The sequence below is a fragment of the Oncorhynchus gorbuscha genome, linkage group LG06 (assembly GCF_021184085.1).
Source record: "Oncorhynchus gorbuscha isolate QuinsamMale2020 ecotype Even-year linkage group LG06, OgorEven_v1.0, whole genome shotgun sequence".
Classification (NCBI taxonomy): domain Eukaryota; kingdom Metazoa; phylum Chordata; class Actinopteri; order Salmoniformes; family Salmonidae; genus Oncorhynchus; species Oncorhynchus gorbuscha.
This window is the reverse complement of record NC_060178.1, coordinates 77,991,385-78,019,261: the sequence shown is the minus strand read 5'-3', so window position 1 is coordinate 78,019,261 and position 27,877 is coordinate 77,991,385. Positions and strand designations below refer to the sequence as shown.

General features: G+C 45.0%; 1 protein-coding gene and 1 long non-coding RNA gene across 15 annotated transcripts in view; one reads left to right on the top strand and one right to left on the bottom strand.

The window, feature by feature from the left end:
* The window catches only part of LOC124038361 (calcium-activated potassium channel subunit alpha-1), a 201,661-nt gene that overhangs the window by 12,267 nt on the left and 161,517 nt on the right, over positions 1–27,877 (top strand). The gene's annotated exons all lie outside the window — the stretch shown is intronic.
* On the bottom strand, positions 22,500–25,040 carry LOC124038362. The gene is made up of 2 exons (XR_006839350.1): positions 24,733–25,040; positions 22,500–23,846 (listed from the first exon to the last, which is right to left on the bottom strand). It is a non-coding gene; the product is annotated as an uncharacterized LOC124038362 (long non-coding RNA).

Below are 27,877 nucleotides of genomic sequence, written 5' to 3'. Positions count from 1 at the left end.
GTAGCTAGGTCACCACCTCCAAGACGTACTTACAAAGGAGACCTGAGTGGAGGTTACAACCCAATATGAGGTTGATATCTTGTATTTGAGCACACAGTGTTGACACTGACCTTAACTCCGACTGTGCAGACTGTAAATGAACCCTAATGGGCATACTGTACTATGTGTCATGTAACCTGATTTAATGGTATTGTACAGTAGACAGATATTTGACATGCCAGGGGAATCTCAGGCTGACAGGTGAGGCCACGGGGCTGATGGGTATTAAGACGGGTTGATGTCACCTGAGAAATGTTGCTGCTCTGCTGAGTCCCGGCGGAGAGGGAAGGGAGGGTATGGAGGAGGTGTAAGACAGGGAAAAGAGTCGAGGGGATAGGGAGAAGTGAAGGGAGAAAAGGAATCGAGGGGATAGGGAGAAGGGAAGGGAGAAAAGGAGTCGAGGGGATAGGGAGAAGGGAAGGGCGAAAAGGAGTCGAGGGGATAGGGAGAATGGAGGAAAGGAGTCGAGGGGAGAGGGAGAAAATAAGGGAGGAAAGGAGTCGAGGGAATAGTGAGGGGAGAAGGGAAGGGAGAAAATTAGAGGAGAGGGTAGGGAGGCTACCTTGACGCTGTATACTTTAACCTAGTATGAATTCAAAGACACCAACAGTTCTCTTACTACGCCAGCAGAGACATGATGCTCGATGTCTACTGTGAGCACAAGACATAAATGTGTTGTCCTGATAATACTTTTCAAACCAAAGGAAGGGCTTGGGTTGAGTCATTGGTCATCCGTAAAAAAAAATGTATGCAACCATTGTTATTGCGGTATGTTGCTAAAATATGCATTTTACACAACGAATGAACAAAATGCATTGCAACAGGTCTACTCTGTGACTTCTATGTTGGGGGCTTGTATTATCATTTAGAGGTCTAGTTTCTGTGTGTGGCTCTTCCATTACCTTCTACCATGGTTAACAGAGGGAACAGCCTTGTTTTGTAACACACCTTGTGGTTTTACAATCTGAAAATGGGAGTCCTCAATTTGTCCCAATGACTGATTCCCACCGCAATCCCTTTTACTGGCTTGTCGTGATTATTTCCCCACCTAAAGAGTCTCACCCTTGTTCCCTCATTTTTCCTCTCCCCTGTCTCGCCTCTGTCCATTAAACACCCTGTTTGTCACCTGGAGCGTTATTAGAATGATCCAGACTCGTTTATTCTCCTCCCTCTGTCCATCCTCCTCCCTCCATCCGACGGTCTGAAAGGTCAGACTACGAGACACACAGACAGTGATGTTTCATTTGCTATACCTACCTGTCCTCAAGGCTTCTTATTGGATCAGGGTCACACATGACTTATCGTGATGTCCCGGGCCCGAGACATTTGTGGCATCTTCATTCATTGTTTCCTTCAAACTAAAGGGTTCAAGACAGTTCACAATGAGAACAGTGACTTTTCTTTAGAGAACAATCACAAATCCAAACTGTTTAAGGACTCAGTAGAAAGACGACACAGTTGATTAATGACCAGCAGTTTTGATGAATGACAATCCTTTTCAAGGAGAAAAAGGCAGGAACCTCATCTTGGGAAGTATGCTGTGTTTGTACTAAATATCGGACCATTTCATTATTTGGTAGAGTTGCGTAGCTCTGATGCCTGTCAGACTTTGTATTCTGTGGTTTATTCTACAGTTAAAACACTTAGCTAATTACAGAAAGGCCACTGAACTGTGGATTTCAAAACAAACCATGTGCTCTGAGGTCTTCCTGGAGAATGACATTCTGTCTACATTTGATTATTATTTATGTGCAGCTGACATCTCCAGCTCAGGAGCTGCAGAGCCTGTTTATTGAGATTGTTGTTCAGCAAAGATGGCATGCTAGTGCAAAACACGGACAGTCGGACAGCTAGCTGGCCAGCCAAACAGACAGTCGGACAGCTAGCTAGCCAGCCAAACAGACAGTCGGACAGCTAGCTAGCCAGCCAAACAGACAGTCGGACAGCTAGCTAGCCAGCCAGCCAAACAGACAGTCAGACAGCTAGCTAGCCAGCCAGCCAAACAGACAGTCAGACAGCTAGCTAGCCAGCCAAACAGACAGTCAGACAGCTACCTGGCCAGCCAAACAGACAGTCAGACAGCTAGATAGACAGCCAAACAGACAGTCGGACAGCTAGCTAGCCAGCCAAACAGACAGTCGGACAGCTAGCTGGCCAGCCAAACAGACAGTCGGACAGCTAGCTAGCCAGCCAAACAGACAGTCGGACAGCTAGCTAGCCAGCCAAACAGACAGTCGGACAGCTAGCTAGCCTGCCAAACAGACAGTCAGACAGCTAGCTAGCCAGCCAGCCAAACAGACAGTCAGACAGCTAGCTAGCCAGCCAAACAGACAGTCAGACAGCTAGCTAGCCAGCCAAACAGACAGTCAGACAGCTAGCTGGCCAGCCAAACATACAGTCAGACAGCTAGCTAGCCAGCCAAACAGACAGTCAGACAGACAGACCAACATTCTGTGGCCAGCCTGATCACTGTCAGTAGGCGGTGACTCATTGCTTTAGTAATGACGCACAGCAAATGGACCAGAACCTGCACATGCATGGTCACCGATCCACAACCCACCACCACCACCAACTCCACATTTCATAAAACCTCCCTTTAAAGGCCCAGTGCAGTCAAAAATGTGATTTACACTGTTTTATGTGTATATTTCAACACAGAGCTTTGAATAATACTGTGAAATTGTAGGAATTGCTCTTTGCTAAGAAGCTATGTTTGTTTCTTTTTGACAAATTTTATTGAAAACAATTACACTTAATTGTTGCCCAGAAATGATTTGATATTTAGATAAAAACAGCTGCTTTGGACCTTTAAACCTCATTGAAAGATCTGCCTTTAAAAACTACCCCAGACACACACAGCGGACAGGATACCACCTCATTCTACTAAGATCTTGATATGGTCTAATTGGTGAAACAAAACATACACTTAAACATGCATGTTTGTGTGCAGAAACAATGTTCTTTCAACATGCTGTACCGTGCCTATATGAGTCTTAGTATGTCCACTGTCAGTCTTTCTCTCCATCCATCACCAGCCAGGCCTGAGTCAGAGCGAGTGGGAGTGAGAGGAATGAGAGGAGGAGATGGGCACTGCTGTATGTCTACCTCTGTTTTATTGGTTGGACAGCTTGTTATTGCAGTAACACGGCCCCTGTTGTAAGATGGATGATGACTATCCTTTCCCCCCTCAAAGTAAAAGGCAACCAAACCCTCTGTCAGATAACATTTTCGATCGACATGAACCCTCTGTATAGTAGAGCACGGTGATAGTGTCTGCGTCGTGAAATGGCACCCTATTTCCTCTAGTACACTACTTTTGACCAGGGCCAGACACCCAATTCTTCTCTGGTAAAAATAAGTGCACTATATTGGTAATAGGGTGCCATTTGGGACATAGTGATAGTGTGACTGTGTGGGTGCCAATGGTTGATGTACCTCATATTTCACCTGGCTTTATTGACCTGGCTGTAACTCTGTCTGTGAAAGCCCTGACAGTGAGTACTTTACAGTAGGTCTGGCTGTTCTCAGGTTCCTACTGACTATGCTGTTGTCACTCATGTCATATTTACACACTCTAATAGGCCATCACTAGAGACAGCAGAGTGGGGAACCATCTGCTAAGCCAGACGTCAGATCCCTTTACCCCCTGAAGAGATACTGTTTCCTGGGAGGAGAGGCTGGGCTGTGCCCCTAAGACACACCACCATCACCTCTACCCCCTGTTCCTCTGGCTAATAGATTCCATGGGATAATCAGGGTACTGTAACAGCCCAAATATCAGGCATGATATGAGAGAGACAGGTTGGGAGGGAGGGAAAGAGAGAGACGCATGAGATGAAGGGAAGGAAAGAGGTAGGAAGAAAGAAAGAGAACGATTTGTTATTTTATCTTTGAATTTCCTCAAAACTGCCCTCCTGATGCTGTTAGACCTTTTTCATTTCAATTACTACTCCCTCACACAGACGGCTACCCTATGCGGTGGCTGAGGGCGAAAGGTGGAGACATTTGAGTCTGTTTATTGATGTCTTCTTGTGTTAAAAGCTGATAATTAAATGGTTGGTAGATCTGCCTCCCTCTGGCTTCAAACTGTATCAGTATTGACTTCAAAGCCTTAATGTGTTGTCTGAAAAACTATAATGCTCCTCTCCTCTCCTCTTCTTCTTCTTCTCTTCTCTCTCTTTTCCTCTTCTTCTTCTCCTCCTCCTCTTTTCATCTTCTTCTCTCTTCTCTTCTCCTCTCCTCTCCTCTCCTTCTCTCCTCTCTCTCCTCTCCTTCTCTCTTCTCTTCTCCTCTCTCCTCTCCTTCTCTCCTCTCCCTCCTCCTTCTCTCTTCTCTCTCTCCCTCTCCTCTCCTCTCCTCTCCTCCTCTCTCTCCTTCTCTCCTCTCCTTCTCTCTTCTCTTCTCCGCGCTTCTCCTCTCCTCTCTTCTCCTCTCCTCTCCTTCTCTCCTCTCCTCTCCTTCTCTCTTCTCTTCTCCTCTCCACTAACATCAGTGCTGAAAATCACTGCACTATTAAATGCTATATTAAAACAAGTCAGCAAGAAACACTTACAGGAGCTAATCGTGTTAATTAGCTGTTAAGGCATCATCCTACCAGTCAAGGACACATCGGTCGGTATGCGTGTGCATGCGTATGTGCACGTGTGTGTTTCAGATGAGCATAGCTGTTCTGAAGGTTGCGTCAACATATTTTCTCTTCTGCCACACCCCACTTTACCAACTGTCTTCCAGTAAGTTCATAGCTTTGCATGAGCCTTGGCTTGTGTGAGCCAGCTCGTAGCATGATGCAGCTTGATGTACAAGTACGCCCCATAGACAAAATGCTAGTCTAACGCAGGGCCTTACCCCCAATCTATCTCCTTATGCGGAGTGCCAAGCAGAGACTCACTGAGTCCCATTTTTACAGTCTTTAGCATGACCGGAACTCCCAATCTCAGGGCAGACACTCAAACCACAAGGCCACTAACCACAAGGCCACTGAACTGTCTTGCAGACCTGGGTTCAAATACTTTATCTGTGCTTGATTGACCTTGCATGGCTTGTTGAACCGATATGATAATCCCAAAACCTGTAAACCCCAACCATCTGGCACTCCTGGCAGGCTAGAGCAAATACTATAAGTATTTGAAAGATTTCAAATAGAATTTGAACGCAGTTCTGCCGCACCCCACTTTACCAGCTGTCTGGTCACGTCAGCATGGAGAGGGGTGATAGATTACCTTTATAAACTTCCTACTTAAAACGACAACATATCTGTGCCGTCTCTTTTTAATATCTCCCTGTTAAAAAACCCAGCAGTAGTTTACTTGATAGATAGACTGTGAACCCAGGGACGTTGGTACTCGCAGCTCCATCAATCGGACACTTAAACATCGTAATGAAAGTGTAGATCTCAGCCTGACAGCCAGGCTAAAAGGGTGTGCTCCCCCTTGTCACCAGACCTGTGTGTGTGTTGTGATTTAGTTTTATTGCACAGACAGTATCGCTCCAGATGTTAGCAGTAGCATTCACACGGGCAAATTACTTTCTTAGTTATTTCTAGTGGAATATCACAACGGCAACATCACATCTCTCATCCTCCAACTCACAAGGGTGATTGAAGAGCTCTCTCCTTCCATCTCTCTCTCTCTCTTTCTCCATCTTCTCTACAGCTCTCTCACTCAGTCTCTCTCCCTTCCTCCTTCAATCTTCCTTTAATCTTTCCTCTTCTTCCCTCACTCTCTTAGCTCTCTGCATGAGTTTTAGACTGGAGATTGAGTGGAACAGAACAGAGTGGCACTGAGTTTTTCCCACTCATGGTTTCCTTGTGTAATTGATTAGGCCTGGGGGGTTCCGCCCTCAGCCCCCAGTTTAAATTGTTTCCCTGACAGTCAGCTCAGGGAATGTAATTGTACATGCAAGCGGTCCAAGATGTGATTGTATATAGCCACTTTATGTGGCACTTTCAATCCCGCTGGGGCGGTGATGGAGGCAGGGATGTGGTGGCGGGTTGCCTTGAGGGGTGGTGGTGCGCATTGTAAAAAGGCTTGTTGCCGATATTAAACCCATAAAATTCTCTGTCTCTTGGGAAAGTGCAGGCTACCGACTGACGTACAATCTCAGCCTCTGGCCAGCCGGGGAGGGAGCTGAACTTTTCACTGTGAGCAGTGTGCACATCTCAGTAGGGCCTGATATTGAATATTGATATGAGTGTTCACTTTAGTCAACCATAAATCAATCAAACATACAGGCAATCAGCTACTGAAAGGTCGGAGGTTGGCACTCATTGGCTTTATGTCAAAGTATGTCCACACAAACAATGAGGGCTGGGCGAATTCCTGTTTAATGGGGGGGTCAAGGCTTGGGGAGGAAATCATACCTGGAACTCGTTGATTGCTCAATTTCTATTTTACCCAGGAGGCACTTGGAGTCCTGCATGTACTGTCTTCTTCATCTATTGTTCAGTAAATAATTTATAATAAATAATAATAATAATATATGCCATTTAGCAGACGCTTTTATCCAAAGCGACTTACAGTCATGTGTGCATACATTCTACGTATGGGTGGTCCCGGGGATTGAACCCACTACCCTGGCGTTACAAGCGCCATGCTCTACCAACTGAGCTACAGAGAGTAATCTTGTATTTATTCTACACCACTAGGGAGTTTTTTTAAAAGGATGACATGAGGAAATTCAAGATATTTTCATGATTTGTTTTTCTGGCACAATGGTCATAGTAGAATAGAAAAGTGTCTTTGTCTAAACATGCTGGTACTGCTGCAGTTCCATTTCTTAAGTATGCCCTATCTCTTAGTTGTGTACAAAGAATATTAATGATCTATCTTGAAATGAATGAATAGCTTGTAGGAATGTTTTCTTTCTTCAGTTGAAAGAACAATAAGCATAACAATTGTCTAAAAGAACTGGAGGGTTGTTGTGTTGTGTAACTATTCCCTGAGTAGAGATTGCACTGCAATCTTTCTTTTGAACTTCTAATAAGTTTGAACTTCTAATAAGTTTGAACTTCTTTGAAGATGTGCCCAGGTGGGTTAGGCTTGGGCTGCGTCTCATAAGGCTTCCTCCTGTTCTCATGTATATGTCCCCCCCTCTGCTTCACTGTAGGTAGTCACGGTCAGTCACCACAGAGCTTCCTCCTGTTCTCATGTATATGTCCCCCCCTATGCTTCACTGTAGGTAGTCACGGTCAGTCACCACAGAGCCTCCTCCTGTTCTCATGTATATGCCCCCCCTCTGCTTCACTGTAGGTAGTCACGGTCAGTCACCACAGAGCTTCCTCCTGTTCTCATGTATATGTCCCCCTCTGCTTCACTGTAGGTAGTCACGGTCAGTCACCACAGAGCTTCCTCCTGTTCTCATGTATATGTCCCCCCCCCCTCTGCTTCACTGTAGGTAGTCACGGTCAGTCACCACAGAGCCTCCTCCTGTTCTCATGTATATGTCCCCCCCTCTGCTTCACTGTAGGTAGTCACGGTCAGTCACCACAGAGCTTCCTCCTGTTCTCATGTATATGTCCCACCCTATGCTTCACTGTAGGTAGTCACGGTCAGTCACCACAGAGCTTCCTCCTGTTCTCATGTATATGCCCCCCTCTGCTTCACTGTAGTAGGTAGTCACGGTCAGTCACCACAGAGCTTCCTCCTGTTCTCATGTATATGTCCCCCCTCTGCTTCACTGTAGGTAGTCACGGTCAGTCACCACAGAGCCTCCTCCTGTTCTCATGTATATGTCCCCCCCTCTGCTTCACTGTAGGTAGTCACGGTCAGTCACCACAGAGCTTCCTCCTGTTCTCATGTATATGTCCCCCTATGCTTCACTGTAGGTAGTCACGGTCAGTCACCACAGAGCTTCCTCCTGTTCTCATGTATATGCCCCCCCTCTGCTTCACTGTAGTAGGCAGTCACGGTCAGTCACCACAGAGCTTCCTCCTGTTCTCATGTATATGTCCCCCCTCTGCTTCACTGTAGGTAGTCACGGTCAGTCACCACAGAGCTTCCTCCTGTTCTCATGTATATGCCCCCCCCTCTGCTTCACTGTAGGTAGTCACGGTCAGTCACCACAGAGCTTCCTCCTGTTCTCATGTATATGTCCCCCCTATGCTTCACTGTAGGTAGTCACGGTCAGTCACCACAGAGCCTCCTCCTGTTCTCATGTATATGCCCCCCCTCTGCTTCACTGTAGGTAGTCACGGTCAGTCACCACAGAGCTTCCTCCTGTTCTCATGTATATGTCCCCCTCTGCTTCACTGTAGGTAGTCACGGTCAGTCACCACAGAGCTTCCTCCTGTTCTCATGTATATGTCCCCCCTCTGCTTCACTGTAGGTAGTCACGGTCAGTCACCACAGAGCCTCCTCCTGTTCTCATGTATATGTCCCCCCTCTGCTTCACTGTAGGTAGTCACGGTCAGTCACCACAGAGCTTCCTCCTGTTCTCATGTATATGTCCCCCCTATGCTTCACTGTAGGTAGTCACGGTCAGTCACCACAGAGCTTCCTCCTGTTCTCATGTATATGCCCCCCTCTGCTTCACTGTAGTAGGTAGTCACGGTCAGTCACCACAGAGCTTCCTCCTGTTCTCATGTATATGTCCCCCCCTCTGCTTCACTGTAGGTAGTCACGGTCAGTCACCACAGAGCTTCCTCCTGTTCTCATGTATATGTCCCCCCCCCTTTGCTTCACTGTAGGTAGTCACGGTCAGTCACCACAGAGCTTCCTCCTGTTCTCATGTATATGTCCCCCCTCTGCTTCACTGTAGGTAGTCACGGTCAGTCACCACAGAGCTTCCTCCTGTTCTCATGTATATGTCCCCCCCCTCTGCTTCACTGTAGGTAGTCACGGTCAGTCACCACAGAGCTTCCTCCTGTTCTCATGTATATGTCCCCCCTCTGCTTCACTGTAGGTAGTCACGGTCAGTCACCACAGAGCTTCCTCCTGTTCTCATGTATATGCCCCCCCCTCTGCTTCACTGTAGGTAGTCACGGTCAGTCACCACAGAGCTTCCTCCTGTTCTCATGTATATGTCCCCCCCCTTTGCTTCACTGTAGGTAGTCACGGTCAGTCACCACAGAGCTTCCTCCTGTTCTCATGTATATATGTCCCCCCTCTGCTTCACTGTAGGTAGTCACGGTCAGTCACCACAGAGCTTCCTCCTGTTCTCATGTATATGTCCCCCCTCTGCTTCACTGTAGGTAGTCACGGTCAGTCACCACAGAGCTTCCTCCTGTTCTCATGTATATGTCCCCCCCTCTGCTTCACTGTAGGTAGTCACGGTCAGTCACCACAAAGCTTCCTCCTGTTCTCATGTATATGTCCCCCCTCTGCTTCACTGTAGGTAGTCACGGTCAGTCACCACAGAGCTTCCTCCTGTTCTCATGTATATGTCCCCCCTCTGCTTCACTGTAGGTAGTCACGGTCAGTCACCACAGAGCTTCCTCCTGTTCTCATGTATATGTCCCCCCTCTGCTTCACTGTAGGTAGTCACGGTCAGTCACCACAGAGCTTCCTCCTGTTCTCATGTATATGTCCCCCCTCTGCTTCACTGTAGGTAGTCACGGTCAGTCACCACAGAGCTTCCTCCTGTTCTCATGTATATGTCCCCCTCTGCTTCACTGTAGGTAGTCACGGTCAGTCACCACAGAGCTTCCTCCTGTTCTCATGTATATGTCCCCCCCTCTGCTTCACTGTAGGTAGTCACGGTCAGTCACCACAGAGCTTCCTCCTGTTCTCATGTATATGTCCCCCCCTCTGCTTCACTGTAGGTAGTCACGGTCAGTCACCACAGAGCTTCCTCCTGTTCTCATGTATATGTCCCCCTCTGCTTCACTGTAGGTAGTCACGGTCAGTCACCACAGAGCTTCCTCCTGTTCTCATGTATATGTCCCCCCTCTGCTTCACTGTAGGTAGTCACGGTCAGTCACCACAGAGCTTCCTCCTGTTCTCATGTATATGTCCCCCCCTCTGCTTCACTGTAGGTAGTCACGGTCAGTCACCACAGAGCTTTCACCTATCCTGCATGAATTCAGATCAGTGCAGAATCTGATGGAGAGGAGAAAAGGAGAGGGAGTCATGTTAGACCTACACTGGAGTGTGAGGCAAGGTGGTACGGCGGACAGCTCGTAATTAAGATTTTTCCTGGTTGAAAGGGCCCTTGTGGGAACCAGTCAGAGATCCACCTGGCTGTACAGGTCTGGATGAGATGTGGCAGAGGCCCTACAACACAGCTGGTTACTCCAAGACGCTTCATCTCTCCAGTGTTACTGATAGACTGCAGACTGATACAGATTACTAATGTCCTCCTCTGCAATACACAACAGAGTCTCGAGGTACAGTGCATTCGGAAAGTATTCAGGTCCCTTGACATTTTCCACATGTTACGTTACAGGCTTATTGTAAAAGTTATTAAATCTTTTTCTTTTTCAATCTACATACAATACCCCATAATGACAAAGGAAAAACAGGTTTTTAGAAATTTTGCAAATTTATTAGCAATAAAAATAAATCACAGTTACATAAGTATTCAGACCCTTTAATCAGTACTTTGTTGAAGCACCTTTAGCAGCGATTACAGCCTCAAGTCTTCTTGGGTATGACACTACAAGGTTGGCTCACCTATATTTGGGGAGTTTCTTCCATTCTTCTCTGCCGTTCCTCTCAAGCTCTGTCAGGTTGGAGGGGGAGCGTTGCTGCACAGCTATTTTCAGGTCTCTCCAGAGATGTTCGATCGGTTTCCAGGTTCTGGCTGGGCCACTCAAGAACATGCAGAAACTTGTCCCAAAGCCGCTTCTGCATTGTCTTGGTTGTGTGCTTAGGGTCGTTGTCCTGTTGGAAGGTAGGTTTTAATCAAGGATCTTGCTGTACTTTGCTCCGTTCATCTTTGCCTCGATCCTGACTAGTCTCCCAGTCGCTGCTGCTGGAAAACATCCACCACCACCATGCTTCACTGTAGGGATGGTGTCAGGTTTCCTCCAGATGTGCCGCTTGGCATTCGGGCCAAAGAGTTCAATCTTGGTTTCATCAGACCATAGCAACGATAAAAACATTCCCTAACCAGAAACCGTGGATTGATGGCAGCATTCGCGTGAAACTGAAAGCGCGAACCACTGCTTTTAATCAGGGCAAGGTGTCTGGCAACATGACTGAATACAAACAGTGCAGCTATTCCCTCCGTAAGGCTATTAAACAAGCTAAGCGTCAGTACAGAGACAAAGTGGAATCTCAATTCAATGGCTCAGACACAAGAGGCATGTGGCAGGGTCTACAGTCAATCACGGACTACAAGAAGAAACCCAGCCCAGTCACGGACCAGGATGTCTTGCTCCCAGGCAGACTAAATAACTTTTTTGCCCGCTTTGAGGACAATACAGTGCCACTGACACGGCCTGCAACGGAAACATGCGGTCTCTCCTTCACTGCAGCCGAGGTGAGTAAGACATTTAAACGTGTTAACCCTCGCAAGGCTGCAGGCCCAGACGGCATCCCCAGCCGCGCCCTCAGAGCATGCGCAGACCAGCTGGCCGGTGTGTTTACGGACATATTCAATCAATCCCTATACCAGTCTGCTGTTCCCACATGCTTCAAGAGGGCCACCATTGTTCCTGTTCCCAAGAAAGCTAAGGTAACTGAGCTAAACGACTACCGCCCCATAGCACTCACTTCCGTCATCATGAAGTGCTTTGAGAGACTAGTCAAGGACCATATCACCTCCACCCTACCTGACACCCTAGACCCACTCCAATTTGCTTACCGCCCAAATAGGTCCACAGACGATGCAATCTCAACCACACTGCACACTGCCCTAACCCACCTGGACAAGAGGAATACCTATGTGAGAATGCTGTTCATCGACTACAGCTCGGCATTCAACACCATAGTACCCTCCAAGCTCGTCATCAAGCTCGAGACCCTGGGTCTCGACCCCGCCCTGTGCAACTGGGTACTGGACTTCCTGACGGGCCGCCCCCAGGTGGTGAGGGTAGGCAACAACATCTCCACCCCGCTGATCCTCAACACGGGGGCCCCACAAGGGTGCGTTCTGAGCCCTCTCCTGTACTCCCTGTTCACCCACGACTGCGTGGCCACGCACGCCTCCAACTCAATCATCAAGTTTGCGGACGACACAACAGTGGTAGGCTTGATTACCAACAACGACGAGACGGCCTACAGGGAGGAGGTGAGGGCCCTCGGAGTGTGGTGTCAGGAAAATAACCTCACACTCAACGTCAACAAAACTAAGGAGATGATTGTGGACTTCAGGAAACAGCAGAGGGAACACCCCCTATCCACATCGATGGAACAGTAGTGGAGAGGGTAGCTAGTTTTAAGTTCCTCGGCATACACATCACAGACAAACTGAATTGGTCCACTCACACTGACAGCGTCGTGAAGAAGGCGCAGCAGCGCCTATTCAACCTCAGGAGGCTGAAGAAATTCGGCTTGTCACCAAAAGCACTCACAAACTTCTACAGATGCACAATCGAGAGCATCCTGGCGGGCTGTATCACCGCCTGGTACGGCAACTGCTCCGCCCTCAACCGTAAGGCTCTCCAGAGGGTAGTGAGGACTGCACAACGCATCACCGGGGCAAACTACCTGCCCTCCAGGACACCTACACCACCCGTTGTTACAGGAAGGCCATAAAGATCATCAAGGACATCAACCACCCGAACCACTGCCTGTTCACCCCGCTATCATCCAGAAGGCGAGGTCAGTACAGGTGCGTCAAAGCTGGGACCGAGAGACTGAAAAACAGCTTCTATCTCAAGGCCATCAGACTGTTAAACAGCCACCACTAACACTGAGTGGCTGCTGCCAACACACTGTCATTGACACTGACCCAACTCCAGCCATTTTAATAATGGGAATTGATGGGAAATGATGTAAATATATCACTAGCCACTTTAAACAATGCTACCTTATATAATGTTACTTACCCTACATTATTAATCTCATATGCATATGTATATACTGTACTCTACATCATCGACTGCATCCTTATGTAACACATGTATCACTAGCCACTTTAACTATGCCACTTTGTTTACTTTGTCTACACACTCATCTCATATGTATATACTGTACTCGATACCATCTACTGTATGCTGCTCTGTACCATCACTCATTCATATATCCTTATGTACATGTTCCTTATCCCCTTACACTGTGTATAAGACAGTAGTTTTGGAATTGTTAGTTAGATTACTTGTTGGTTATCACTGCATTGTCGGAACTAGAAGCACAAGCATTTCGCTACACTCGCATTAACATCTGCTAACCATGTGTATGTGACAAATAAAATTTTATTTTATTTGATTTGATTATTGTTTCTCATGGTCTGAGAGTCTTTAAGTGCCTTTTGGCAAACTCCAAGCGGGCTATCATGAGCCTTTTACTGAGGAGTGGCTTCTGTCTGGCCACTCTACCATAAAGGCCTGATAGGTGGAGTGCTGCAGAGATGGTTGTTCTTCTGGAAGGTTCTCACATCTCCACAGAGGAACTCTGGAGCTCTGTCAGAGTGAACATCGGGTTCTTCGTCACCTCCCTGACCAAGGCCCTTCTCCCCTGATTGATAATTTTGGCCAGGCGGCCAGCTCTAGGAAGAGTCTTGGTGGTTCCAAACTTCTTCCATTTAAGAATGATGGAGGCCACTGTGTTATTGGGGACCTTCAATGCTGCAGAAATGTTTTGGTGTCCTTCCTCAGATCTGTGCCGACACAATCCTGTCTCTGAGCTCTGGTGACAATTCCTTCGGTCCCAATGGCTTGGTTTTTGCTCTTACATGCACTGTCAACTGTGGGACCTTATATAGACAGGTGTGTGCCTTTCCAAATCATGTCCAATCAATTGAATTTACCAAAGGTGGACTCCTATCAAGATGTAGAAACATTTCAAGGATGATCAATGGAAACAGGATGCCCCGTGATCTCAATTTTGAGTCTCATAGCAAACGGTCTGAATACTTATGTAAATATGTTTTTTCTCTTTTTTTCACTGTGTCATTATGGGCTATTGTGTGTAGATTGATGAGGAAAATGTGTTATTTAATCAATTTTAGAATAAGGCTATAACGTAATAAAATATGGAAAAAGTCAGGAGGTCTGAATGCTTTCCGAATGCATTGTATACCCCCCCCCCTCTTGCCCTCAGAACAGCCTCAATTCGTCAGGGCATGGACTCTACAAGATATAGAAAGCGCTCCACTGGGATGCTGGCCCATGTTGACTCCAAGTTGGCTGGATGTCCTTTGGGTGGTGTACCATTCTTGATACACACAGGAAACTGTTGATCGTAAAAAATCCAGCAGCGTTGCAGTTCTTGACACAAACCAGTGTGCCTGGCACCTACTACTATTCTTGATGTTTTGTATACTCAGTACAGTTCATGATACTCTGTTGACAATACTGTTATCACTCCTCCCTATTATTCTCATCATGGTATATTGAGTGTGAGTTAATGTATAGGTAGGAAGTTGTGTATTTAGAGTGAGAGGATGGCTACAGATGAAAGATATTAATTTGACCTATATTGTCACAACAAAATAATCCTGTAGCAACAGGATTTTAAGGTTTAGTCCATTAGATCAGTGCACAGTACAGCCAGAATATCCAAAAGGCCATAGTGGATGAAGAACAACACAACAGGATGTGGACAGTTCAGACAGAATATCTAAAAGGCCATAGTGGATGAAGAACAACACAACAGGATGCGGACAGTACAGCCAGAATATCTAAAAGGCCATAGTGGATGAAGAACAACACAACAGGATGCGGACAGTACAGCCAGAATATCTAAAAGGCCATAGTGGATGAAGAACAACACAACAGGATGCGGACAGTGCAGCCAGAATATCTAAAAGGCCATAGTGGATGAACTATCTAACTTCACTCACTGAGCGTGGCCCTATCCTTTAGCCTTATTGTTTTATCTAACTTCACTCACTGAGCGTGGCCCTATCCATTAGCCTTATTGTTTTATCTAACTTCACTCACTGAGCGTGGCCCTATCCTTTAGCCTTATTGTTTTATCTAACTTCACTCACTGAGCGTGGCCCTATCCATTAGCCTTATTGTTTTATCTAACTTCACTCACTGAGCGTGGCCCTATCCTTTAGCCTTATTGTTTTATCTAACTTCACTCAATGAGCGTGGCCCTATCCATTAGCCTTATTGTTTATCTAACTTCACTCACTGAGCGTGGCCCTATCCTTTAGCCTTATTGTTTTATCTAACTTCACTCACTGAGCGTAGCCCTATCCTTTAGCCTTATTGTTTTATCTAACTTCACTCACTGAGCGTGGCCCTATCCTTTAGCCTTATTGTTTTATCTAACTTCACTCACTGAACGTGGCCCTATCCATTAGCCTTATTGTTTTATCTAACTTCACTCACTGAGCGTGGCCCTATCCTTTAGCCTTATTGTTTTATCTAACTTCACCCACTGAGCGTGGCCCTATCCATTAGCCTTATTGTTTTATCTAACTTCACTCACTGAGCGTGGCCCTATCCTTTAGCCTTATTGTTTTATCTAACTTCACTCACTGAGCGTGGCCCTATCCATTAGCCTTATTGTTTATCTAACTTCACTCACTGAGTGTGGCCCTATCCTTTAGCCTTATTGTTTTATCTAACTTCACCCACTGAGCGTGGCCCTATCCATTAGCCTTATTGTTTATCTAACTTCACTCACTGAGCGTGGCCCTATCCATTAGCCTTATTGTTTATCTAACTTCACTCACTGAACGTGGCCCTATCCTTTAGCCTTATTGTTTTATCTAACTTCACCCACTGAGCGTGGCCCTATCCATTAGCCTTATTGTTTATCTAACTTCACTCACTGAGCGTGGCCCTATCCTTTAGCCTTATTGTTTTATCTAACTTCACCCACTGAGCGTGGCCCTATCCTTTAGCCTTATTGTTTTATCTAACTTCACTCACTGAGCGTGGCCCTATCCTTTAGCCTTATTGTTTTATCTAACTTCACTCACTGAGCGTGGCCCTATCCTTTAGCCTTATTGTTTTATCTAACTTCACTCACTGAGCGTGGCCCTATCCTTTAGCCTTATTGTTTTATCTAACTTCACTCACTGAGCGTGGCCCTATCCTTTAGCCTTATGGTTTTATCTAACTTCACTCACTGAGCGTGGCCCTATCCATTAGCCTTATTGTTTATCTAACTTCACTCACTGAGCGTTGCCCTATCCTTTAGCCTTATTGTTTTATCTAACTTCACTCACTGAGCGTGGCCCTATCCTTTAGCCTTATTGTTTTATCTAACTTCACTCACTGAGCGTGGCCCTATCCTTTAGCCTTATTGTTTTATCTAACTTCACTCACTGAGCGTGGCCCTATCCTTTAGCCTTATTGTTTTATCTAACTTCACTCACTGAGCGTGGCCCTATCCTTTAGCCTTATTGTTTTATCTAACTTCACTCACTGAGCGTGGCCCTATCCTTTAGCCTTATTGTTTTATCTAACTTCACCCACTGAGCGTGGCCCTATCCTTTAGCCTTATTGTTTTATCTAACTTCACCCACTGAATGTGGCCCTATCCTTTAGCCTTATTGTTTTATCTAACTTCACTCACTGAGCATGGCCCTATCCTTTAGCCTTATTGTTTATCTAACTTCACTCACTGAGCGTGGCCCTATCCTTTAGCCTTATTGTTTATCTAACTTCACTCACTGAGCGTGGCCCTATCCATTAGCCTTATTGTTTTATCTAACTTCACTCACTGAGCGTGGCCCTATCCTTTAGCCTTATTGTTTTATCTAACTTCACTCACTGAGCGTGGCCCTATCCATTAGCCTTATTGTTTATCTAACTTCACTCACTGAGCGTGGCCCTATCCTTTAGCCTTATTGTTTTATCTAACTTCACCCACTGAGCGTGGCCCTATCCTTTAGCCTTATTGTTTTATCTAACTTCACCCACTGAGCGTGGCCCTATCCTTTAGCCTTATTGTTTTATCTAACTTCACTCACTGAGCGTGGCCCTATCCATTAGCCTTATTGGGAGCCAAACAGAAGTTTTGAATTTCATATTTGGCAGCATGGTCCTCGCTCCTTCCAGCCAAATACTGACTGACATTTTTAAGCGCACACAGGATGAAAGGTTTCACCGCCCATTCTGAAATTGGCATCAGGAGGCAAAGTAATTGACCCACCCGGCTTCTAATATAAATGGTATTGCAGTGATACATTTTTGACATTATTAAGGATGCCCGGTATGAATCACGCTATGATTATGTGTACATAATGGATTTGTGGAGCAGTAACTACAGTAGGTCCAAAGAGAAACACGCCGTCCTCCATACAGTAGATGACTATATTCTCCTCACACTGGCAGTTGCAACAATACAATCTCTTAGCTGTCTCTCATTACAATTCCTATCATGGTCATTAGTCAGATAGACAGCTAGGTAACCTGGGTTCACTTCTTATTTCTCCAGTCATTAAGTTACATTGAAGGTGTTCAAACAATACAGAAATGTAGCTTGTTAATGATGGTGTTTTTTTAAGTACTGTCTTCTATGATGATGCTATCGATGCCGTCTTACTTACTTGGTAGACTGTTTTGAATTCTTGAATAATGTTCTGAGATCTGCCTTGGTTGACCATGTGCAGACACATTTGGCTGTTCCTCCACTGCTTTGGAGTCATCTTTATAGTGTGATTTACTGTGTGTTTTCTAAAAGTCTTCTAAATACAGTGAGGTTTTAGATGGAGTAAGGTTTCAAATGCTCTGAGATTGTGGTCCTTCTGTAGCTCAGTTGGTAGAGCATGGCGCTTGTAACGCCAGGGTAGTGGGTTCGATCCCCGGGACCACCCATACGTAGAATGTATGCACACATGACTGTAAGTCGCTTTGGATAAAAGCGTCTGCTAAATGGCATATATATATTATGTGGTGTTTAAAAGCACTTAGGGGAAGGAAAATTAACAGGAGGAGTTGTGAGACATTTTTTACCTCTACAGGATCTCCATCATATCATACTCTTTCCTACCACTCTACCCTTTACAGATACAGTGCACACACACACACACACACACAGGTAGAAATCAGCGTGTGAAGTGATCAGTAGTTACCGTTCACAAAGTGTCTCACGATCCTCCTCGTGGAACCAGATATCCGTTTACTCCTCTCCCATTTAAATATAATTCACTACGGTTACGTCCCCTATGCGCCCTGGTCAAAAGTAGTGAACTAAATAGGGAGCAATAGGGTGCTATTTGGATCTAACCCTAGAGTCTGTAGAAACAAAGAGCTGAGTGGAATGAATGGCCATTACAGTATAATCAACTGTCTAGGCTCAACTCCTTACTGGCTTTCTATTGAAGTCTACTGTGGATTACCTTATAGCTCACATTCCAAACGTCTCCTTATATGGGTGGTATTCTGGTTTAAGATCCCCATACTTATCTCAAGTGTTCCTGAAAGTCTTCAATTGACAACAACGATTGATTTACGCAATGTCTTGGTTGTGCATGATTATCTCAACTGGATCAGGCACTTTGAATGGTGATCAAGTGAGGCATTTCGTGTTACAGTGGGCCTTCAGAGAGTATTCATACCCTTGACTTATTCCACATTTTGTTATTTCAGCCTGAATTCAAAATGGTTTAAAAAGGGTTCATCACCCAACTACAAACAATACCCCATAATGACAAAGTGAAAGAGATGTTTGCTAATTTATTGAAAATTAAATACAGAAATATATAATTTACATACAGTACCAGTCAAATGTTTGGACACCTACTCGTTCCAGGGTTTTTTCATTATTTAGACTATTTTCTACATTGTAGAATAATAGTGAAGACATCAAAACTATGAAATAACACATATGGAATCATGTAGTAACCCAAAAAGTTTTAAACAAATCACAATATATATACATTTGAAATTCTTCAAAGTAACCACAATTTTCCTTGGTGACAGCTTTGCACACTCTTGGTATTCTCTCAACCAGCTTCATGAGGTAATCACCTGGAATGCATTTCAATTAACAGGTGTGCCCTGTTAAATTGTGGAATTTCTTTCCTAATCAATGCGTTTGAGCCAAGCAGTTGTTGTGACTAGGTAGGAGTGGTATATAGAAGATAGCCCTATTTGGTAAAAGACCAAGTCCATATTATGGCAAGAACAGCTCAAATAAGCAAATAGAAAAGACAGTCCATTACTTTAAGACATGAAGGTCAGTCAATACGGAATATTTCAAGAACTTTGAACGTTTCTTCAAGTGCAGTTGCAAAAACCATCAAGCGCTATGATGAAACTGGCTCTCATGAGGACCGCCACAGGACAGGAAGACCCAGGGTTACCTCTACTGCAGAGGATACATTCATTAAGTTAACTGCACATCAGATTGCAGCCAAAATAAATGTGTCACAGAGTTCAAGTAACAGACACATCTCAACATCAACTCTTCAAAGGAGACTGTGTGAATCAGGTCTTCATGGTTGAATTTCTGCAAAGAAACCACTATGAAAGGAATCCAATAATAAGAAGAGACTTGCTTGGGCTAAGAAACACGAGCAATGGACATTAGACCGGTGCAAAACTGTCCTTTGGTCAGATGACTCGAAATGTGAGATTTTTGGTTCCAATCACTGAGTCTTTGTGAGACGCAGAGTAGGTGAACAGAGGATCTCTGCATGTGTGGTTCCCACTGTGAAGCATGGAGGAGGTGTTGTGATGATGTGGGGGTGCTTTGTTGGTGACACTTTGAGCATCAAGCTGTGGGTATGTTTTTCAGTGGGAGCGACTGGGAGACAAGTTAGGATCGAGGGAAAGATTAACAGAGAGATTCTTCTTTTTAAATGTATTTTTTTATTTTACCCCTTTTGTCTCCCAAATTTCGTAGTATCCATCTTGTCTCATCGCTAAAACTCCCATACGGGCTAGTGAGAGATGAAGGTCAAAAGTCATGCGTCCTCCGAAACCCAACCAAGCCGCACTGCTTCTTAACACAGCGCGCATCCAACCCGGAAGCCAGACGCACCAATGTGTCGGAGGAAACACCATGCGCACCTGGCGACCTTGTTTAGCGTGGACTGTGCCCGGCCCGCGACAGGAGTCACTGGTGCGCGATGAGACAAGGATATCCCTACCGGCCAAAGCCTCCCTAACCCGGACGACGCTAGGCCAATTGTGCGTCGCCCCACGGACCTCCCAGTCACGGCCGGCTGCAACAGAGCCTGGGCAAGAACCCAGAGTTTCTGGTGGCACAGCTAGCTCTGCGATGCTGTGCCCTAGACCACTGCACCACCTGGGAGGCCACAGAGAGATTCTTGACAAAAACCTGGTCCAGAGTGCTCAGGATCTCAGACTGCAATATTTTAAGTGTAATTAATATACTTCATATATGCTGTCGCAAAAATAATAATTTGGTTGTGTTTATGAAGGCCTTGGGTAACATTAGAATACAATTTGTATTTCATTTCAAAGAACACAATAGTATTTTAATTAGTTTAAAAACGCCAAAATTCAAGTGTTCATTGAGTGCCTTGGTTACAACTATGAAATAGAAAGCATGTGTTGTAACATCTTTTTATAATACAATATAAATAGATAAAATACCAGAACCACCAAGACGCACAGTCAAGATGTGTGGGTCAAATTATGAAAATATCAGTAGCCTAAACATCATTATAAGTGCGTGACCTTGATAAATAGTGAAACTCGGCACAAATCAATTATGCCATTATAATGAATATAGGTGTTGATACGACAGCAGTCAATTATTGTCAGCTTGTATGAATCTTCGTGCAGTGGCATCAGATGGATTCCATTTGTTATCCCTTATGTAGCATCCCCAGCTGAATGAATGGTCAACTCTCAAACTGATGTTTAATGCGGTTCCATTTCCATAAACCGTAAGAGCTGATGGAGAAACAAACCAAAAATGCTCTATGAACAATACATTCCACAAACAATGCACTTTTACACACCTTACATCAAATGCATCAATATGCATGAGAATTTCTACCCGAATAGTTGAGTACTTGCTAATAGCTTGATAATGTGGCGCAAGATGAACTAATATTAGCCAGCACACAGTGGAGCTAGGCTACAGCTTATAACGTCATATTGCCAGCAGACTTCAGAACATCAAATACAACACAATATGCATTCAGTACACGTTCACTAGAATTAGACAATACAAGTCACACATTTAAATCTTATCCCAACAGTTGATCGAATTTTCGTAACTTTCACTTGCTTGATAGACTTTGACATACCTTTTCGTTGTAGTGCTTAAGTCTCCGGTTTTCTGTGTCCCGTCGTCTTGTCATTCTTTAGCAGGAGTACAATGGTTGTGCATGTGCTGTATTTGGCGCAGAGAGGGAGCTCCCGTCTCACTTTCTTCATGGTGCTCGCCAAACTTGTTTTCTTTTACCTTTAACTAGGCAAGTCAGTTAAGAACAAATTCTTATTATCAATGACAGCCTAGGAACAGTGGGTTAACTGCCTTGTCAGCTGGGGGTTTCGAACTTGCAACATTTCCGTTACTAGTCTAACGCTCTAACCTAAGCTACCTGCTGCACCGGGTAGCTTTCTTTGCAAAAAAATTGATTGCCAATGTGTGGTAATTACATAATTATACTTTTTATTTTAAACAATTGCTCCAGGGACTCCGATTTCTTAATCCGGCCCTGTCTGTACAGTGTTTTGATTGTCAGTGAGTGTTTTAGCAATGTGCATAAACTAGACCCTACATTGGACCCAGTCTTCTATCAAGACAAATTAAGTGAAGTGGAAGTGACTATTTCTCTATTGACGCCCCGAGCAGATGGCCACTAATTTACACACGCAGCATATTTGTTTAACAGGTTAATTATAATTTGTCTGTATGGGAAAGTGTCTGATTTCTCAGTAATGTGTTATTCTGTTAAATAGGAACCATTATGCTCAGTGGAAAGTTGATTTGCCTAATGATAAATACTTCAAAGAAGACTACGACTTCTGGTCAGATAAAAAATATTGGTTTTACTTACACTTTGAGGAAACTGAACAAAGATTACATATTTATTGTGATTTATTATTTTATTTTTTTACTAGATCTAATCTGTTCATTTTAAAAGTAACATTACGATGTAGCATAAATGAATGATTTACTTTACACATTTTCAAACCTGCTAATTACTGGGCAGTTGAATGTGTTACTTCCTCTGGCCCCTATTTATTCCAATTAAACCGACATGTAATATGTGCTTTGACAAGGCAATTATTTCCCTGAAAACCAGAATATAGCAACCCAAGGGCACATTCTGAATCTACATTTAATTTCCCTTTCATTTCCCAAACACATGGAGAGCCATGGAGCGAAGCCTCTGGGTTTGAATTGTATTTAATCCACCATTATTAATTGATTACATACTTTCGTTGTGTAATTGTGACGTGAGGAGGACATAACAAGAACCTAATTCAGAATGAAAAGGTCAGATCATAATTAATGTAGAAAATCATAACATTGCAAATCTGCAATAATAAGACAAAGCATGTTACACATCCAATTTGTCAAGGTCGGGTTCAAGTTCATGAGGCATTTGTAGGTATTAGAATACATATATAGAAATATGTTTTGTAAAGCAAACCAATACAATGCTTGTACAATACATATCAGCTACACCATTCCCTTCAGTTTCATCTTTCACTACGGCTCAATCCCAATCCCCCCGCCCCTCTCCCACATTTTCAGTGTTCCTCTGTGGGGGTGTCCCTCAAATAACCCAAGGGAATGGGACATCACTACATCACAGCAGAAGCTGCCAAAGCTTAACAGTAATGGCTTTCCTTATATTTCTCATACACCATATACACACTGGCCATATGAGCAACAAATGAGAACAGCGGAACAACAATGTGCCCTTAATGTACCCATCTTCTGGCTGTGGTTCAATGGGCCCTTAATGTACCCATCTTCTGGCTGTGGTTCAATGTGCCCTTAATGTACCCATCTTCTGGCTGTGGTTCAATGTGCCCTTAATGTACCCATCTTCTGGCTGTGGTTCAATGTGCCCTTAATGTACCCATCTTCTGGCTGTGGTTCAATGTGCCCTTAATGTACCCATCTTCTGGCTGTGGTTCAATGTGCCCTTAATGTACCCATCTTCTGGCTGTGGTTCAATGTGCCCTTAATGTACCCATCTCCTGGCTGTGGTTCAATGTGCCCTTAATGTACCCATCTTCTGGCTGTGGTTCAATGTGCCCTTAATGTACCCATCTTCTGGCTGTGGTTCAATGTGCCCTTAATGTACCCATCTTCTGGCTGTGGTTCAATGTGCCCTTAATGTACCCATCTTCTGGCTGTGGTTCAATGTGGAGTCGTATTGAAGCAGGACTTTCATTCCATTATAGCAGTTTGACATGTAATGGTTGCTTTTCCTCCACTCAGTCATTTTCTGCAATTTTTGGGGGATTAATGATTAACCACTGAAAGCAATTATAACCACTGTTCTGAACAAATGTTTACACCAAACGTTTTAGGGTCCATGCACAGATCAGCTACATAATTACACGTCCATAGACATACAGGTCTTTTTATCCTCCACTATACAATAAGCAAGAAAATAGTTAGCTACGTTACTTCAGCTGCATTGCATGCCAAATGTCTTCAATCTCTAACGTTAAAGTTACTACAGTAAAGAACAATGATAAATTATTGACTTTATATACATTTTTTAAAGAGAAGCAAGGCAAGCTTACAAAAAATGTTTTCAATTTGTAGTATATGCTTTAGCTACATTATTTACATGCACTTGGTTACACAAGATGGCAGCCTGGTTTGCTGGTTTGCTGGTTTGCTCAGGAGTCCCTAAAACATGAAACACAAATTACAAGTCATACAAATGTTAAACGCTCATATACTGTAGCAAGCGAAATGCAAAGCTAGCTAGCTAATGTTAGCTAATCAGATAGCTTGTTAAATAGTGACAATGACCCAAAAGACACCTCCAGGCTGTGTAAGGGCTATTTGACCAAGAAAGAGAGTGATGGTGCAGCGTCAGATGACCTGGCCTCCATAATCACCTGACCTCAACCTAATTGAAATGATTTGGGATGAGTTGGACCACAGAGTGAAGGAAAAGCAGCCAACAAGTGCTCCGCATGTGGGAATTTCTTCAAGACTGTTGGAAAAGCATTCTTCATGATGCTTGTTGAAAGAATGCCAAGAGTGTGCTAAGCTGTTATCAAGGCAAAGGGTGGCTACTTTGAAGAATCTCAAATATAAAATATATTTTGATTTCTTTGAGACTTTTTGGTTACTACATGATTCCATGTGTTATTTCATAGTTTTGATGTCTTCACTATTATTCTACAATGTACAGTAAATAGTCAAAATAAAGAACAACCCTGGAATGAGGATGTACAGTTCCATTTACAACCACAAAAAAGCAATAGGATACCATAGAAATAGAATATAGGCTATCTATTTCTATGATGAAACATACTGATATGTAGCTATACCTAGGGACATCATTTGGGTTCTTACATTGGAATTGTATTTTATTCTGCTTATGTCACGCTATACCACAATAAACATAAAAATTAAAATGCAGAGACCGTTGAGTGATTTTACCAAGAAGTGACGCATCTGCAGTAACTGAGTATTCCAGCCACTCTTTCTATGAACCAGTTGCTATTCAATTAACATGTTTAGATAGAAAACCTGCAACTAGGGTAGGATTCTATAGGCTAACCTGGGCTGGTTTCTCTGTTCCAAGATCGTCAGAAACAGTCAGAGGTAGAAGGGGCTGTGGAGCCATTATCCTGGCGGCATTTGTGGAAGTCTCTTCATATGGAGCAAGCTGGAGCTCGGCAGCATCATCGCCGCTGGGCTTGCGTTGACCTTGGTGGTTTGATTTCTGATATTAGCTGGTTAGTGAAATAGACTTAACACTTAACGCCTTTTACAGCTAGCAAAGAAGCTAACTAAACTCTGTAGTGGTGAGGCAGAGAAAACTGTAAACTTGTCCTTGTCGTTATAATTGGAAATCAAATATTACAGGTGGAGGCATATCACGTTACTCACAGAGCCGACCACAGACGAGCAGCGTTTTTACTGCTTTTTATGGAAACCCAAAGGAGTCATACCTAACCGCCCAGTGGCTTTCCACAGTCCCCTTATATACATACACACACTCAGCGGCACGCTCTGTCTATCGTGCTAATACAGTGTAGCAGAAATCATTTAAACTTTTTGGTATTTTTATATAGGGACATAAAACTAAAACTGAGGTGGCACCAAGTTTCAACTGACAGGGCAAGCCCCCTTTTTCCCCCACCTGGAGCTGGGCCCGTTTGGAGGGCAACTAGTTGGCTGAAAAGGCACTATGCCTTGCTTAAAGTTGAATTGGGACACTACTTGGAGTGGAGGGCTAAGTGGAGATATTGGGATTGATCACTCACTCCCCTTATGCCATCGTCACCTGCTGGCCTTTCCTTATTTCTTTGAGGACTCACAATTGTGTCTGTGTTATGCAAAAATAGTGTCTGTGTTATGGCTCACCCTGTCCGCCCTCTCCTGGGTGTGTCCCCTGGGCCGGGGTCTGTGGCAGACAGACACTGACACAAGTGAGCGAGTGAGGGACACGAGGAGGACAGAGACTGGGCTGGGGGTAGACTCAGGAGCAGAGAAATGTCACACATTACCCAATAGCCAGAGTTCATCAGGCAGAACACCCTGCCTCCTTAAGGCTGCCTCCTTAATAGTACAACACAGCTTCCTCTCCTTGCCGCCTCCTTCCTTGTCTCCAGGTGAAATCAGTAAGGAAGAAGCCTGATGTAGGATTTCTTTCAGTGACCTTGTACAATATACTATAGCGAGCTATACGTGAGGTAGTGCTAGCTGTTCAATAGTAGTTAGTGTGGCAACTACAGCTTCTATTTAAAGCAGTATTGTGTAAGCTCTCATATATGTGCCAGGATGAGATTCAATCATGTATAATGGTGGAGGTAAAAGCTTTCTTCTATAACGCTTGTCACTGGCACTTTACAGTCTGTCACACACACACACACACGCACGCACGCACGCACGCACGCACGCACGCACGCACGCACGCACGCACGCACGCAAGCCCACCCTCTTATCATCATCTGACTGGTGAAAAAGTCACAGCAGGGGACCTTCGCCACGCTCTCTCTCACAAAACTCACACTCACACACATACATACATACATCCATACACACTGTGGCTTTTAAGCTCTCGCTGGGCTTTAGAGGACACACTAATATTATCCACCCCCCCATTCTCCCTCTCTTTCTCTGCAACCTTTGAGCTCTCGTTATGTCCCAGAGGACGCCCCCTCTAATATTCTCTCATCCCTCCATCTCCTCTGTCCACCCACTCATACCTCCATCTCTTCACCCCATCCCCTCTACTCTATCCCTCCATCTGCTCACTCCATTCACTCCATTCCTCCATCTCTTCTCCCCATCCCCTCTACTCTATCCCTCCATCTGCTCACTCCATTCACTCCATTCCTCCATCTCTTCTCCCCATCCCCTCTACTCTATCCCTCCATCTGCTCACTCCATTCACTCCATTCCTCCATCTCTTCTCCCCATCCCCTCTACTCTATCCCTCCATCTGCTCACTCCATTCACTCCATTCCTCCATCTCTTCACCCCATCCCCTCTACTCTATCCCTCCATCTGCTCACTCCATTCACTCCATTCCTCCATCTCTTCTCCCCATCCCCTCTACTCTATCCCTCCATCTGCTCACTCCATTCACTCCATTCCTCCATCTCTTCACCCCATCCCCTCTACTCTATCCCTCCATCTGCTCACTCCATTCACTCCATTCCTCCATCTCTTCACCCCATCCCCTCTACTCTATCCCTCCATCTGCTCACTCCATTCACTCCATTCCTCCATCTCTTCACCCCATCCCCTCTACTCTATCCCTCCATCTGCTCACTCCATTCACTCCATTCCTCCATCTCTTCTCCCCATCCCCTCTACTCTATCCCTCCATCTGCTCACTCCATTCACTCCATTCCTCCATCTCTTCTCCCCATCCCCTCTACTCTATCCCTCCATCTGCTCACTCCATTCACTCCATTCCTCCATCTCTTCGCCCCATCCCTTCTATCCCTCTACCTGCCCACTCCATCCACTCCATTCCTCCATCTCTTCACCCCATCCCTTCTACTCTATCCCTCCATCTGCTCACTCCATTCACTCCATTCCTCCATCTCTTCTCCCCATCCCCTCTATCCCTCTACCTGCCCACTCCATCCACTCCATTCCTCCATCTCTTCACCCCATCCCTTCTACTATATCCCTCCATCTGCTCACTCCATTCCTCCATCTCTTCACCCCATCCCCTCTACTCTATCCCTCCATCTGCTCACTCCATTCACTCCATTCCTCCATCTCTTCGCCCCATCCCCTCTATCCCTCTACCTGCCCACTCCATCCACTCCATTCCTCCATCTCTTCTCTCCATACCTCCATCTCCTCTCCTCAATCCCTCTATCCCTCCATCTGTTCACTCCATCCACTCCATTCTTCCATCTATTTTCTACATCCCCTCCTTCTCCTCTCCCCTCCTTCCCTCCATCTCCTATCTCCACCCACTCCATACCTCCATCTCTCCTTTATGTCCCTTTATTAGCCTTGCTGACTCGCTATCACATCTCAAGGTCATGGCTACTGAGCTGCTCTCTGAGGCTTGCTGTCTGACCGTCTGGTAGACAGAGGCAGGAAAAGAGAGCGAGAGAGGGAGGGAGGGGAAGAGAGCGAGAGGGGAAGAGGGATGGTGGGAGAGTGAGGGAGGGAGAGAGAAAGAGGCAGACAGGCTCCTTCCCTCTTTAAAGGAGCACTATGTAGCTTCTATT